Source organism: Theropithecus gelada, chromosome 5, assembly GCF_003255815.1.
Source record: "Theropithecus gelada isolate Dixy chromosome 5, Tgel_1.0, whole genome shotgun sequence".
NCBI lineage: Eukaryota > Metazoa > Chordata > Mammalia > Primates > Cercopithecidae > Theropithecus > Theropithecus gelada.
This window is the reverse complement of record NC_037672.1, coordinates 113,499,923-113,517,167: the sequence shown is the minus strand read 5'-3', so window position 1 is coordinate 113,517,167 and position 17,245 is coordinate 113,499,923. Positions and strand designations below refer to the sequence as shown.

General features: G+C 37.2%; 1 pseudogene; it reads right to left on the bottom strand.

The window, feature by feature from the left end:
- Window positions 1-10,623: 10,623 nt before the first annotated feature.
- Window positions 10,624-11,932, bottom strand: LOC112625278 (annotated as a pseudogene).
- Between the last annotated feature and the right edge of the window lie 5,313 nt (window positions 11,933-17,245).

The following is a 17,245-nucleotide window of genomic DNA, read 5'->3' as shown; positions in this document are numbered from 1 at the left end:
ATTATCCTAAGTCAACTAACTCAGAAGTATATCAAATATCACTTTTTCCTCACTTATAAGTGAGAGCTAAACAGTGGATACACACAGACATAAAGATGCAGATAAGAGATACTGGTAACTCTCCAAAATTACTAGTGGATACAATGTTTATATCTGGGTGATGACTGGACAGGAAGCCCAGTACCCACCATTACACAAGTAATATTCATGTAAATGCTTGCACATGTACCCCCTGAATCTGAAATTAAAAAAAAAAAACGTAAAATTTTCTGCTTTATCTTAAATTTACATTTTTTAAGTTGCAAAATTTGTCATAGAGTGGTCCATACATTCCTGTTTGTTTCACACCCCCTTTCTTTGCCTTTCTCAAAGTTGTTAGAAGTTTTTCAGTATTATTGATCTTTTCAAGGTACTACCTTTTATCCTTGCTAATTTTGTCTCATTTCTCTATTATCTACTTCACTGATTGGTGCTCAAGCTTTGTTATGACATTTTTGCTACTTAAGTAGATTCAAATTGTTCATCTATTTCTGGTTTTTTATTTACCTTCTGATTTACCTTCTGAATTATACATTCTTTCAAAGTAATCTTAGATTCACATGAAATTTGAAAAAAAAAAAATGCAAAGAGATTCTGTGTAATCTTTATGCAGTTTCCCCTAATTGAACATGCTGGACAATAATACAATACCACATCTAGAATATTAACATGATAAAGGTAAGATGCAGAATAGGTCTATCATCATAAGGAACCCTAGGTTGCCCATTTTTAGCTACATTCAATTATCACTTCACTTTAGTATAAAATAACCAAAGTTATCATGGTGACAAGGTTAAGCAATTTTTATGTTTATGTTTTTGGATATCTGTAAGTCCTTGAGAATTTTATTTAAAAACCTTTCCATGTTTTCATTGGAAATTTTTGTCTTTTCATTACTGAGTTATAAGAGAACTTTTTATATGTTTTAGGAATATTTTCTCCCAATCTGTGACATTTCTATTCATTTTCTTGATTATATATTTTGAATAGCAGATATTTTAAATCAAGAAGTCAACTTTATCATATCTTTTTGGAAATTTATGTATAGATTTTTCTTATCTAAGAAAACTATAGTCGGCCGGGCGCGGTGGCTCAAGCTTGTAATCCCAGCACTTTGGGAGGCCGAGATGGGCGGATCACGAGGTCAGGAGATCGAGACCATCCTGGCTAACACGATGAAACCCCGTCTCTACTAAAAAATACAAAAAAACTAGCCGGGCGAGGTGGCGGGAGCCTGTAGTCCCAGCTACTCGGGAGGCTGAGGCAGGAGAATGCCGTAAACCTGGGAGGCGGAGCTTGCAGTGAGCTGAGATCCGGCCACTGCACTCCAGCCTGGGCGACAGAGCGAGACTCCGTCTCAAAAAAAAAAAAAAAAAAAAAAACTATAGAAAAAAAACATTTTTTATTTAAGTTACAAGGTATTGTTTCATGTTTTCCTTTAAAGATACTTGGTTTTTGCTCACAAAATGATAAATATTTAACAAACATTATTATGAGTAAAAAAATGGACAAAAGCATTCATACATTTAATGTATAAGCAAATCAATAAACCATTAATTACAAAATGTACTATGTACCAGACAGTATACTTACTTATAAACAACTTTAGATAAAAGTCAAATTAGAAATGCACTTTCTGGCAACAAAAACTTAAAAAACTGGCAATACTATTTTCAGTGAAAAGATAAATGTGAAGGAGTTAAGGTTAAAAAAAAAAAAAAAAGTTTGCTTTTCAACCAGTAATATCCCTCCTTAATTATAGCTTTTATCAAGCTGTTGTAGATGCTATTTCTGGGACCCTTCTAAGTTATCAATAGAGCGTACAAAGTACTGCTGCATTGAATTCACTTTATCTAAATACTATTTACAACCAATTTAAAGTAAAAAATACCAAGAAATTAGAATGTTTTCTTCAAATTTATTATCAACATGTACATATCTAGGTATTCCTATAAGATACTGAAATAAAAGCTTATGTGTGGGCCGGGCGCGGTGGCTCAAGCCTGTAATCCCAGCACTTTGGGAGGCCGAGACGGGCGGATCACGAGGTCAGGAGATCGAGACCATCCTGGCTAACACGGTGAAACCCCGTCTCTACTAAAAAAATACAAAAAACTAGCCGGGCGAGGTGGCAGGTGCCTGTAGTCCCAGCTACTCGGGAGGCTGAGGCAGGAGAATGGCGTGAACCCGGGAGGCGGAGCTTGCAGTGAGCTGAGATCCGGCCACTGCACTCCAGCCTGGGCGACAGAGCGAGACTCCGTCTCAAAAAAAAAAAAAAAAAAAAAAAGCTTATGTGTGTTAGAAACAATAGAATTCAAACCATTTATTTATGAATTAATGGTTTTTTAATAGGGCATGTATTTATAAATTACATTAACTAAGTAAACCATGATTTTTTATACCTAACAGGTTATTGCTGAGTTGTACACAATTGTTCCCAGAAATTTTTTTCATTTCTGAGGATGTTGTAAGCCACAGGAAAAATTTGCCATACAAAATAGCTTTTCTCAAACATCTGCTGCCAAGGAAGTTTGTTTGGAGCTTGTGATGATGGATGAATTTTTGACAGGTAATTGCAATTCAGATCAGATGCAGACAGATTTAGTACCTAAAAGTTTCTAGTTTATTAAAATCACCATTGATTTATTTAGCACCCCTTCTTCCCTCCAAACTGCCTTGCATTTTAACACTTTGGAAATTAATAATTCAGCTATGATACCTATAATTTATACAGCAGTTTGAAATATATTAGATATTTCTTGGTTCCTCAAACAAAATCTTAAACAGGGAAGCATTTGCAAAATGAAGCAGTGCTCATGTATGATTATGAAAACAAAAAATGGCTTTTTTTTTACAAGTGTGTTCATCAATGGTTTGTCATTAAACACTTCCAATTTTTATGCAATCTTTTAACTAATAATTGATTAACTTTTTTGTGAACACATAGGCATTATACCTCTTTTTCTTTTTTTCTTTTTTTTTTTTTCAGATGGAGTCTTGTTTGTTGCCCAGGCTGGAGTGCATTGGTGCAATCTCAGCTCACTGCAAACTCTGCCTCCTGGGTTCAAGCGATTCTCTTACCTCAACCTCGCGAATAGCTGGGACTACGGGCACGTGCCACCACGCCCAGCTAATTTTTGTATTTTTAGTAGAGACAGGGTTTCACCATGTTGGCCAGGATGGTCTCAATCTCTTGACCTCGTGATCCGCTCACCTCAGCCTCCCAAACTGCTGGGATTACAGGCATGAGCCATCGCACCCAGCCTAGGCCTCTTTTTCTTAGGTGGTTTTCTGGAAGATTGACTCTGAAATGGGTCATTGCATTTAGGAAAAATGTATTGGGGAGTACTTTGAGGAATCATCTTTGAAGGAATAGAAGGAAGTCAGATTGGGAGGAGGGAAGAGTTGAATTCAGTTACAACAAAAGTTTCAACAGAGCTTTAATGGCTTTATGTGCAGGGGTTAGATGTTTATACCATTCTTCTTACCCCCATGTAGATGAGGCAGTTAACATGACCTCTCTTCAGAGGGTGGAGGACACGATCTTGTGTGAAGTAAGTGTACAGAGTGACACTCAACTGAGACAGTCAGATACATACTTACTCTGCTCATGCAGCTGATGAAAGTGGTCTCAGTCCTGAAGGAAAACTTGGTAGCAGTACATAGTGTATGTGTACGTGTCTCTATAGACAATCCTTGACTTACAATGGTTTGATTTACAATTTTTAGCTTTACCATGGTACCCATACAACCATTCTGTTCTTCCATTTACATTACAGTATTCAATACATTACATGAGATAGTTAACACTTTATTATAAAAAAGGTTTTGTGTTAGGTAATTTTGCCCAACTGCAGACTAATGTAAGTGTTCTGAACACATTAATGGTAGTCTACGTTAAGCTATGATGCTTGGTAGGTTTGGTGTACTAAATGCATTTTCAACATTTTAATGGTTTATTGTTGTTGTTGTTATTATTATTATTATTATTATTATTGAGATGGGGCATTCTTACAATGTTGCCTAGGGTAGTCTCAAACCCTAGGGCTCAAGGGATGCTCTCTTCTCAGCCTGTCAAGCAACTGGGACTACAGGTGCATGCACCACTGTGCTAACCTTTTAAAATTGATTTATAAAAGTTAATATTATTTATATATGTCTCTTAAGTATAAAAATATGTACCATTTGAAATGATAGTAAAACGGACAGATCTGCACCTATCATCACTGAAACATTTGATGCCATCTCTGTGAACACTCCAAGCACATGACCTTCATTTTTCTTCAGATAAAATTTCCTGTATTTTACTTCTTAGCTATCAAATTAGCTGGGCATAGGGGTAGGCGCCTCTAGTCCCAGCTACTCAGGAGGCTGAGGCAGAAGAATAGCATGAACCTAGGAGGCGGAGCTTGCAGTGAGCGGAGCTTGTGCCACTGCACTGCAGCCTGGGTGACAGCGAGACTCTGACTCAAAAAAAAAAAAAAAAGCAATTGCCTGTGATACCTATATATATATATATATATATTTTACAGACAGTAACAGGCCTGGTCTTTGGTCATATGACTAAGTTCTAATAAATGAGAAGTCAGCAGGAATATTAGGTGATACTTTTAGATAGATTTCTTGAGCTTGCATAGCATAGCTGAAATGTAGACATGATGGCTAGAGCTTCAGTCGCCTTGGACTATGAGTCAAGGTATCATGAATTCCGTGGAAAGTATGTGCTACATTAAACAAACCAATTAGTTAAAAAAGGCCAAGGGCCTAACACTTCACATTGCCAACCTTATAATATCTACATCTAACTATATTGAGACTTTTTTATGAGATACACAAATTTCTTTTTTTTTTTCTTTTTTTCTTTTTTTTTTTTTTTTGAGACGGAGTCTCGCTCTGTCGCCCAGGCTGGAGTGCAGTGGCCGGATCTCAGCTCACTGCAAGCTCCGCCTCCCGGGTTCCAGCCATTCTCCTGCCTCAGCCTCCCGAGTAGCTGGGACTGATACAGGCGTCCGCGACCTCGCCCGGCTAGTTTTTTGTATTTTTTTTTTTAGTAGAGACGGAGTTTCACTGTGTTAGCCAGGATGGTGTCGATCTCCTGACCTCGTGATCCGCCCATCTCGGCCTCCCAAAGTGCTGGGATTACAAGCTTGAGCCACCGCGCCCGGCCTGAGATACACAAATTTCCATCTAGTTTTCTCGTGTGTGTGTGTGTGTGTGTGTGTGTGTGTGTGTGTGTATGTAAGGCTTACTTATGACAGATCCTCATTTTTATTATTAGTTTATATTGTTCAAGTCATTTCTATCCATAGTTGATTTTTATATTCTGATTCTTCTCTGACTATCATACTGCAACTTCATATTTTTAAAAATAAAGTATCATCTATGTTAGAAACTTAGAACTCTCTAATTCTATTATAAATTGGGTTATCTATATTTAGTGTTTTTGTTCTCACAATTTTGTTTCAGGAAGTTCATGCAGTACAATTCGTTCCACTGCAATATCTTCTAGTGGAAAACCTTTGAGTTATTTTTTATGCATGTACATTTAAATGCTGTTATATTACATCAATAATTATTTCTTCTTAAGAAGAGCTAGTAAGAGAATAGCTTTCTCTTAATTTTAATACTGGTGGCTCATTATCACACCGTGGTGGCCTTTGATTTTATTCTTTTCTCATTTTATTACTTTATGATATTTTCCATGAATGCCTCACTTCTAATACATCTTTACATGTGATAGTTTTCTCAAACTTTATTCTACCTGCTGATGGAAGTTTATTAAAGAACTATGCTGATTTTCTGAGCTCTATGAATTGTGCATTATTTTTTCTTATATCATAAGCCTTACATATTTTTCCTTATTCATCATCTAATATTGTTGATCTATACAGACTGTTATTAATCCAAACTGTTTGAAGAATGTGCTTGGCTTTAAGTTTCTGTGGAAACATGTGAGAGCACCTCATTCTCAGAAGAGCTCATCTGTGAGAGGACAGGTTGCTGTCCAGTGCTCCCACTCTAAACACAATACCTGGAAGCTTTTCAACTTTCCTTTAATGAGTTGAAAATGTGTCCTCCCACTTTTTGGCATTATGACATTCTGAGTCAGTGAATTATCAAAAATCCCCAATATGCACATAAATGATTAATATGTTTTCTCTTCTACAGCACTTCTTTCTTTTTTACAGCCCTTTTTAATGCATGAGACACTGCTTCTTTATCTAAAAAGTAATAATTTTATTAAAGTCCTTATGGACCTCTTCCTAATTGCATTCTCTAGTCCCAATACCACTTCAGAATTACAACCACCCTTAATGTATTGCTTATCACCTACATGTCATTTTCTTTTAAAAATATGTACATATTTACCAATTACATAGTTTTGTTTTTACATATTTTTAAACTTGTGTACATACATGTTTCATATTCTATAGCTGACTTTCTACTACATTTTTTTTTTTTTTGCCTCACATAAACCTTTTGAAGTTAATCAAGGTTAATGCATGTAATATAATTTTAATTATTTCAAATACTATACAGTGTGCTCTTGCACAAGTACATCATTGTTTAGTCCTCATACTCACAATGAATATTTATCATAATGGTTAAAATAATGGGTTCTACAGCCATGGTGGCTGGGTTTATGGTCCAACTCTATTTTCATTTGATGAACAGCTTTTGGCAGTATTCTGAATGACTTCGTGCCTTAGTTCCCTTTTGGTAAATGTGAGACACTGTCTAAAACTACCACAAGGTGATTTTGTGAAGACTTATTAACACACACAATGCCCTGAGAAGAGCACTAAGAAATATATAACTTGGACTATTTTTACTTTTGTTGACTGTGGCTCTGAGGTCCTATCTTAAAAAAAATCATTATGCAGTCTAATTTGATGAAGCAATTCCTTTTTGTTTTCTTCTAGTAATTGCATAGTTGTGAGTCTTACATTTAAGTCTTTAATCCATTGGAGTTGATTTTTGTGTACAGTGAAAGATAGGGGTCTAGTCTTACTGCTCTACACATGGATATCCAGTTTCCCCCACACCACTTATTGAAAAGACTGTTCTTTCCCCAGAGTATGTTCAGGGGGCTATAAATGCATAGATTTATGTCTGTATTTCCTACTTGGTTCCTTTGATATATATGCCTGTTTTGCTTTTTATTTCACTGTTTTGCTTTTTATTTCACTATTTTAGTTACTGTACCCAGTTTTATGCTATTTTGGTTGCTATATTTTGGAGTCAGGGAGGGTCATGATACCTCCAGCTTTCTTATTTTTGCTTAGGATCAGTTTGTTTATCCAGAGTCTTTTGCCATTCCACATATGTTTAAAGATGTGGGGAAAATGTCATTGGTATTTTGATAGGGATTACATTGAATCTGTAGATTGCTTTGATTAGTATGGACGTTTTAACAACATTAACAACATTAATTCTTCCAATCCTTGAACACAAGATGTCTTTTCACTTATTTGTGCTCTTTTCAATTTCTTTCATTAGTGTTTTATAGTCTTCATTGCATAGGTCTTTTCATCTCCTTGGTGAAATCTACTTGTAGGTCTTTCTTTTTTTCATAGCTATTGTGAATGAAATTGTTTTCTTGACTTATTTTACAGATAGTTTGCTGTTGACATATAGAAATGCTATTGATTTTTGTATCTTGATTTTGTATCCTGAAATGTTACTAAGTTTATTAATTAGTTCTATCAAATTTCTGGTGAAGTCTTTAAGAGTTTCTCTATATATCATCATGTTGTTGGCAAACAAGAAAAATTTGATTCCCTCTTTTCCAATTTCGGTGTCCTTTATTTTTTTTGTCTTGCCTATTATTGCTCTGGCTAGAACTTCTAGTACTATGCTAAATAAAAGTTGACATCCTTGTCTCCTTTCAGATCTCAGAAGATAAGATTTCAACTTTTACCTGTTTGCTATGCTGTTAGTTGTAGGTTTATCATATATGGCCTTTATTGTGTGGAAGTATGTTTCTTCTAGATTCAGTTCGTTGAACGTTTTTACCATGAAGAGATTTAAAATTGTATTGAATGTGTTTTCAGCATCTACTGAAATGGTCATATAATTTTTGTGAGTAATTTTGTTAATATATCATATTTATTGATTTGCATATGGTGAATGATTCTTGCATCTGTGGCATAAATCTCATGTGATCATGGTGTATGACCTTTTTAATGTGTTGTTGAATTTGGTTTGCTAGTGTTTTGTTAAGGATTTGTTCATCAGGAATATTGGCCTGAATGTTTCTTTTTTCCTGTACAGCAAAGAAAATAATAAAAAAGTGAAGAGAAAACCTATAAAATGAGAGAAAGTATATGCAAATTATGAATCTTAAAAAGTGTTAATATTTATACTATATAAGAAACTCAAGCAAATCAGTATAAAAAACCATACATAATTCAAATTAAAAATTAGTAAAAGACCTGAGTAGACATTTCTCAAAAGGAGAAATACAAATGGCCAGCAGAAATGTTCAACATTTGAAACACATAATATATGAAAAAAGTTCACCATCCCTATCATTATAGAAATGTAAATTAAAACCATAGTGAAGGCCGGGCGCGGTGGCTCAAGCCTGTAATCCCAGCACTTTGGGAGGCCGAGATGGGCGGATCACGAGGTCAGGAGATCGAGACCATCCTGGCGAACACAGTGAAACCCCGTCTCTACTAAGAAATACAAAAAATAGCCGGGCGAGATGGCGGGCGCCTGTAGTCCCAGCTACTCGGGAGGCTGAGGCCGGAGAATGGCGTGAACCCGGGAGGCGGAGCTTGCAGTGAGCTGAGATCCGGCCACTGCACTCCAGCCTGGGCTACAGAGCAAGACTCCGTCTCAAAAAAAAAAAAAGAAAAAAAAAAAAAACCATAGTGAAGCATTACCTGCTCCAGGTTAGAAGGGATATTACCAAAAATAAAAAAAATAATAATAAATGCTGGCAAGGATGCAGAGAAAAGGAGACTCTTATATACTGTTGGTGGGAATAATAATTAGTACAGCCATTAGGGAAAATAGTATGGAGGTTCCTCAAAAAATTAAAAATGGAATTACCACATTTTTCAGCAACTTCATTACTGGGTGTACATCCAAAGCAAAGAAAATTGCAATTCCAAAGAGACATCTGAATGCTCATGTTTATTGCAATGCTGTTTACAATAGCCAACATACAGTGTCAATCTAAATGCCCATCTAACAATGAATGGATCAAAAAATGTGACATATGTTTATGCATGTGTGTTTGTAATATATATGTATATGTATATATGTGTGTGTATATATGTGTGTATATATATGTGTGTATACGTGTGTGTGTGTGTGTGTGTGTATGTATACACTTAATGGAATACACACATATATAATGGAATACTATTCAATCATAAGACAGAATAAAATCCTGTCATTTGCAGCAACATTGATGAACTTAGAGGATGTTATGCTAAGTGGAATAAGCCAAGCACAGAAAGACAAATACAGCATGATCTGATTCATATGTGGAATCTCAGAAAGTCAATTTCATAGAAGTAGTGAAATTGGAGTGATTACCAGAAGCTGGGGAGTGTAGTGGGGAGAGGGGGATTGGAAGACGTTGGTCATTGGCTACAAAGCTACTGTTTGACAGGAAGAGTAACATTTTTTGTTCTGTTATATAGTAGGGTGACTATAGCAAATAACAGTTTATTGTATATTTCAAGAAGATAGCTGGAAAAGAAGAATTTGAATGTTGTCACAACAAGGAAATGTTAAATGTTTAAAATAGATGTAGTAATTATCCTGATTTAATTTTTACACTATATATACATGCATTGAAACATCACATTGTACCTCACAAATATGCATAATTTTTATGCATCAATTATAAATTTAAAGCATTCTATTAAAAGCATATATATTGGGCCTAAATTTTTGCTATATAAAATAATACTATGTATATTCTTATACATGTATCTTTGTGAAATTTCCTAGGGACTGACTATACATGTTATTTCTTAATATAGACATACACACTAATCATTTTTCTCTTCCCCTGGCAATGAATATGATTCTTTTTCAGGTTGTAACTGTTATAAACAATGGGTAAAGCAAATATGCACAGGTCTTTTCCTCTTGTACATATGTGATAAGTTTGGTACAACTTATAGATTTGTTAATAGTGCACAGTTATTGTCTACAGTGAGTATATGAGTTTCTCATTTCTGCATATCACTATCAAAGTGTAATTTGCTCACACTTTTACTTTTGCCAGTCTCATGGTTATAATGATATATTGAGTATATTTGCATATTTCTTCACATAATTCCCAGGAAGAAGAACTGTATTTTGCCTTCTCTTTTTCTCTTCTGCTAAATGTCTCAGCATATTAGTCCCATGTTTGTTATATGTTTTTTTAAGCTCTTAGTGATCTAATGAGTTTCTTTGTGCTACTTGCACAGGCTTTGGAAATACAGTCGGCCCTCTCCGTCAGTGACAGTTATCTTCTACATTCCCAGATTCAACCTACAGCAGATAGAATTTTTTTTTTCCTCTGAACTTTTTACTGGCCTCCTGCTCCCCAAAGGGTACCCTGCTTCTGCTTGCTTAATGTCTCAGAACTTTGATGCCGTTGGTCTCAGACACTACTTTACCATTCACTATCTGGCAGGTGGTTGTCTTTTGGATTGTTTGCATGGAGTTGCTGCTGTCCAGGGCATCACCAAGATTGAACTCCTCGCCATCTTCCAGTGGGCAGGGATAGATGGTGATCTCAGCCTCCAGCTTGGCCTTGATGTTCAGCAGGGCCTCTTACTCCTGGGCCCGGCGCTGTCCTTCCACCTGGGTCTGTACCAGCTCTGACTCCCAGGTGCAGCAGGATCCCGTTGAGCAGCTCCATCTGCAGGGTGTAGCAGGCCTCCAGCTCCCTAAGGCTGTTCTCCAAGCTGGCCTTCAGATTTCTCATGGAGTCCAGGTCGATCTCCAAGGACTGGACTGTATGTCTCAGATCCATGAGCGTCATCTTAGCAGCTCCAACCTCGATGGACTGCGTGGTGACCACTGTGGTGCTCTCCTCAATCTAGTGCTTGTCCAGCTCCTCTCGGTTCTCCCAAGCCAGCTCATCACATTGGGCCCCGATGTCTGCCATGATCTTGGCGAGGTCCTGAGATTTGGGGGCCTCTACCTCCACAGTCAACCCAGAGCTGGCAATCCGGGCTTGTAGATGTTTTACTTCCCCTTCATGGTTCTTCTTCATGAAGATCACCGCCTCCCTGAGAGCCTTGATCTCTGTCTCCAGCTGGAGCTGAGTGACATTTGTGTCATCAGTGACCTTGCGGAGCCCATGTATGTCGCTCTCCACAGACTGGTGCATGGCCAGCTCTGTCTCATACTTGGCTCTAAAGTCATCAGCAGGAAGATGGGGATTGTCGATCTGCAAAATGATGTGGGGAGTGTCCACGGTATTTGTGAAGATCTGAGCCCTCAGGTCTTCGATGGTCTTGACGTAATGGTTCCAGTCTCTGACTTGGGGTCCCTTCTTCTCCTGGTGCTCCTGTATTTTGCTCTCCAGCTTCCGGTTCATGGTCTCCACGCTCCTCCCTCTGTCCAGGTAGGAGGCCATGCAATCCTTCAGGCTTTGCATGGTCCCCTTCTCGTTCTGGATGCCTCCCACTCCTGCCAGACCCACGGCCATCCCCACTGCCAGGCCCCGGGGTCCCATGCCGCCCTGGAAGCTGGTGGAGCGGGATACGAAGATCTGGGAACCAGACCCCCCAGGACCTGCATAGATGCTGGCCCCACTGCTGACCGGCACCTTGCTGGGCGCCTAGACAGAGTTCAGGGACCAGTAGTTGGTGGAGAAGGTGGAGCGAGTGGTGAAACTCATGCTTCTCAGGGAGGAGAGCGAGAGTACAGGACTCAGGCTTTCACGATGACCAGAAAATATTTTTTTAATGGATAGTTTCGTCTGTACTGAACATGCACAGACTTCTTTTTTCTTTTTATCATTCTACAAAAAATACAACTATTTTCATAACATTTACATTGTATTAAGTATCATAAATGATCTAGAGATGATTTAAAATATACGGGAGAATGTGTGTAAGTTTCATGCAAATATGATGTCATTTTATGTCAGAGACTTGAGCATCCATGAGTTTTGGTATCTGTGGGAGTCCTACAACCAATCCCTTAGGGATACCCAGGGACAAGTCCCTTATAGCGTCCCATCTATAGCTACATTTTCATCTGTTCTATTTGTTTCTGATGTACAGATTACTATGTGTAATTTTTAATAATATTAAACTTAAATGTTTTGTCTATGTAGATTTGCTGTTGGTGTGTTGCTTAAAATTTATTTGATATCCTTAAATTAAGAATATAGTTTTTATACATTTTCATTCAAATAATTGTAAGTTTTGTTTTCATATTTTATAATGAAATAATTATATTTGTATGTGTCTGCGTGTATTTGTGTGTGTATGTGTGTGTGTATTGTAAAATCTAGTTTGTTTTATATTCTTTTTTGGGTAAGAAACTATACCGTGATTAACTATATAATTACCTTTCCACTTTATACATTTTGTGACTGTTTCTTCAGACTTACAAGTCTATTTATATAATATCTTCTTGATTGCTTGCTTAATCATTCTTGTGGCACAGCACAGTAATTCCTCTATTGTTTCTAATAAAATGGTATAAGTACTTTATATTGATATAGCTATGTTTTATTTTTCAAATTGTTTTTTTTTTTCCTGCTGTATGTTTTCCCACCCTGCTAGGGTATTTTGTTGTAATGGAGTTTTCTTGGTCTTTTCATTTTGTCATGTTGATAAGCAATGTCACTTTTCTGTCATTGTTTAAAGTTTTTTTTACTGGATTGGCGATTACTTGTTGTCATATCAAATTAACATAAATTTGATATGAAAAGTTAATTTGATATGTTATATTCCTTGTATGTGGCTACAATTTCTAAATTATAAGAGTCTGCCTCCAGTGGTCTTAGGTGAGAGATCGTGAAGTGTTTCTGGGTAGGGAGTAATTATAATTTATGTTCAGAGAATTACTGCATGCATTCCACTAAGAATGAAAGAATAGTTATTTAAAAGGAACTCTGCACTTCTTGGTGCTCCAAGTTCACACTCACTGCTTTGTGCTAGAAGTGAATAAAGCAACAGTCTGCACCTTGGTGGCAGAGGAATAGACAGAGATGAGACTGTCAGATTTTGATCATTTAATCTAAAAATGCCCCAGTGATTAGTCACTGCAATTGGCTGTTTCTGACCTGCATTAAAATTACTAAAATCCATAATTAGCTGCTAAGACCTGTTATGAAATGAGCTCTAGTAGAAGAAGGATCATGTCTGTCTTGTTCGAAATTGTATCTCCATAACTGTGCACATTGTAAGAAGTAATCTTAGGGTGCACTTACTGGAGACACATCTTGAGAAGAATTTATGTGCAAGTAGGAAACCAGTAAGGTTGTGAAGAAAGCAGGACAGGCAAGGGGACAAAGCCCAGCATGGGGGTGATTTTAATGAAAGTTCCATGGAGTATAGCTTCAGCCTGACTTTGCAGGGGAAGTCTGGAATGTAAATTAAGATCCATTTTTTTTTTCCATACTCAAGGAAATAAGCTTTTATACTGCTATAGTAATCAGTCATCTAGTGAAGGCCACACCTGGAAGATGTAAACTCCTAGGAAGCTCCAACAGTTTATGCATGGGGAAAAAGCAGCTTGAGGACAGGCCTCAGGAGAGTCACAGGTGCTCGTAATTAGAAGCAGAGCAGCAGTACAGGAGAGATGAAGTGACCTGGGTTGAGAATGTCATATATCTGCTTCAGGAATCCCTTGCACTTGTGACATCCCATTATACTTTACATTAAGTGTATTCCAACCAAACTTTGTTTTTTTTTTTTTTCAAGGTGGTGATTCATCATAATTCAGTGGAAAAATATAAAAGGAGAGGTTAATGAGATGCACAAAAGCCCTGCTGTTATAGTTGGTGCCAAGGCTATATTTATTTTTTCCTCCCTCTATTACCCATTTTAGATTTCCCTTGCCCTCAACCAGCACTTCTTGTCTAAGTGGCTTACTTTGTTGCATAATATACTGGTTTTCATAATTTTATTTAGGCCATGGTTGTTGTAATTTCCTATTTAGGGCTGAAACGGGCCATGGCATACTATGATTGGCCCTAACACACAAACCAATTGGCCTCATTCATCTTCATGATGAACAAGGTTAATTACAATATGAGCAAGATAGTTCCTCTTTCCTTGCTGCCTTTCTGACATGAGGATGACAAAATAACCTAGCAGCAGAGGAGCTTAAATTTAGTGAAATGCCTACTGTAACTTGGGTGGAATCGTCCCTCACTGGAATGAAGATCTCTGGACTGATAGAACTTTGAGTTTCAAAAGCAGAAAGCACAAACATTGCGAGTGATGGTGAGTGGCCCACTGCAGTGTTCACTCACCCATGATTTCTGGATACATGTGTTTTTCCCTTTGAGCACAAAACATCATTTGTCTATAATACACACTTAATGCTAACAGTGCACCAATTCCACAGGATTTCTCTCCAAATTGACACTTTATATGAGGTATTATGGGGTTAGTTTCCTGGACTGCAAGATTAGCAGATTTTGGATAGTTCAGTATGTGGTATAACCAGTACTTTCCATTGTCACGTGCCAATTTTCACATCTTTTTGGCCACACAGTGAATCACTTGGTCAGAGACAATGTCATGTGCAATTGTATGTCAGTAAATCAGAGACTGTGGGCATTTCAATAGCCATGCTAGTAAAGACACTGTGAGCCAGAAAAACAAATCCACATTGCAATATGCTTGAGTTCCAGTAAAGACTATTTAAAATATGTTTTAGGTGGATGGTGTTTGACATAATCAAATTGTCACATATGTTCCAGTTGATTATTTTGAGGGATAGTATTATAGCATGGCTCTACACTGTCTCTCCTCCTGACATATCTAGCACTGAGGAATGGCCATTGCTGCACACTGGGGGGATTTACCCTGACAGCATTCCTCTCAGGGCACAAATGTGTGAACGTTTAGTGTACCAGAAGTTGGTTTTCAGCTTGTACAAACACAATGAATTGATCCATATACATGAACACATGAATACATGATGCATGAATCAGACTTGGTTTACTTTTTTCTCCTCTCACAGTTGATCATAAAGTATCTTCTATGAGGTTATAAGTGTCAGTTGAGGGGAAAGACAGTCTTGAGTAGGTGCAGCAGCATGTGCTTATGGTCCCAGCTATTTGGGAGGCTGAGGTGGGAGGATTCTTTGAGACTAGGAGTTTGAGGCTGTACTGTGCTGTGATGATTGCACCTGTGAATAGTCCCTGCACTCTAGCTTTGGCGACATAGTGAGACCATATCTCTAAAGCAAAAGAAAACAAAAACAAAGAAACAAAGACCACCTTATCTACCACAGATTCATCTAGCACCACAAGATCTGGGTAGTAGTTAAGTTATATTTGTAAGCATCTACATGACAGCCAGGACTTTCCAGAAAGCCATCTATTCCTTTTATTTCCACTCAAAAATGGAGTCCTTTTACATAATCTGTGAAGTGCATCAAGCTGTTAGTCTCAAGTGCAATAATGTATCTTGCATCCAAAGCCAAAGAAGGGTGACAATCACTATTATTCTTTAGAAAGTACGAAGTGTAGTAACTTGGCCTTGCCTTAGAAGGGCTGTCCAGTGGGTTAGTCCTGGTCTTATGTGAAGCAGAATTCAAAGCGAGATTAGAAGAGTAAGAGAATTGGTAAGGTGCAGTGGTGGCTCACGCATGTAATCCCAGCACTTTGGGAGGCCGAGGTGGGCTGATCACCTGAGGTCAGGAGTTTGAGACCAGCCTGACCAACATGGAGAAACTCCGTCTCTACTAAAAATACAAATAATTAGCTGGATGTGGTGGCACATGCCTGTAACGCCAGCTACTCAGGAGGCTAAGGTCGGGGAATCATTTGAACCCGGAGGAGGAAGTTGCGGTGAGCCGAGATCACGGCATTGCACTCAAGCCTGGGCAACAAGAGCAGCAAGAGCAAAACTCTGTCTCAAAAAAAAAAAAAAAAAAGCAAGAGAATTATTGAAGAATTTATGTTGATGAAAAAAAGATGGGGGAAGTGGGAGCTGGAGGAGGCTGGGGGCACTGCTAGATTGAAATAATGATCTGAAATGAAAAACGAGATGGAAATAAGGAAAAGGAAGAATCTGGCCACACATAAACTAGTACTGAGTACTAGCTCCTTAACTGAATGCATAATACTCCAATATCATACAGGGTCAAAAACACTAACTGGCATTACAACACCTAGTCTGCATTGGATATTTAGAGGGAGCAACTATGCAACTCTTTCAGAGACAAATAACAGCAATGGCAACTTCTTTCATTAAAAATAAATTTATAAATTGTCTTATCTAATGAAAAAATCTAGTGTTAATAAGAAAGTCAATACTGTAAATAAATAAATGATCACCACGTAATTTCTATTCAGATTACTAAGCTAAAGACAATTTTAAAATACATTCGATTGGGGTGCCCAAAAATATAAATAAGGGATGACTAAGACAGAAAATGGCTTCATGAAATAAAAACAAGTAAAGGTAAAACAAGAATAAATATCTATAAAAAACGTATTGACTACATTGGAATATATATCTATACATTTATGTATGTCTACATCATTGCTTATATCTATACTTAAATCATCATTGATAGCCATATATTTTTAAAATTAAAAGCTATGCCATCCCATTACAAAAGGAGTACAGTGAATAAAACACACACAAGCAACTAAAATAGACCTAAACTCAAATCTGGAAACATTTATATATCTCAAAGGACATACAGACAACATTTAAGAAATATAAAATATAGCTTGAGATACTCTGATGTAATTAGCCCCATTTGGCAAGGAAAAGAAAAAATATCAAAGTAGAGAGAAACTTTAAGTAACTTGCTCTCAGCCATGGAGCTAATAAATAATCAAGCCAGAATGTGAACATAGTGTCTCAATCCAGAGTCATCTTCTTAAATATGACTCTCCATTACATCTAATGTTGCTTATTATTCTAAAACTCTCAAAACAAAATACTCATTACACATTTGAGTAAAAATAAAAGTTGAGAATAGTGAGCTGCAAGAAACAGTATGATACCACAAATTGTAAAAATTGATCTGTTTTAGTATA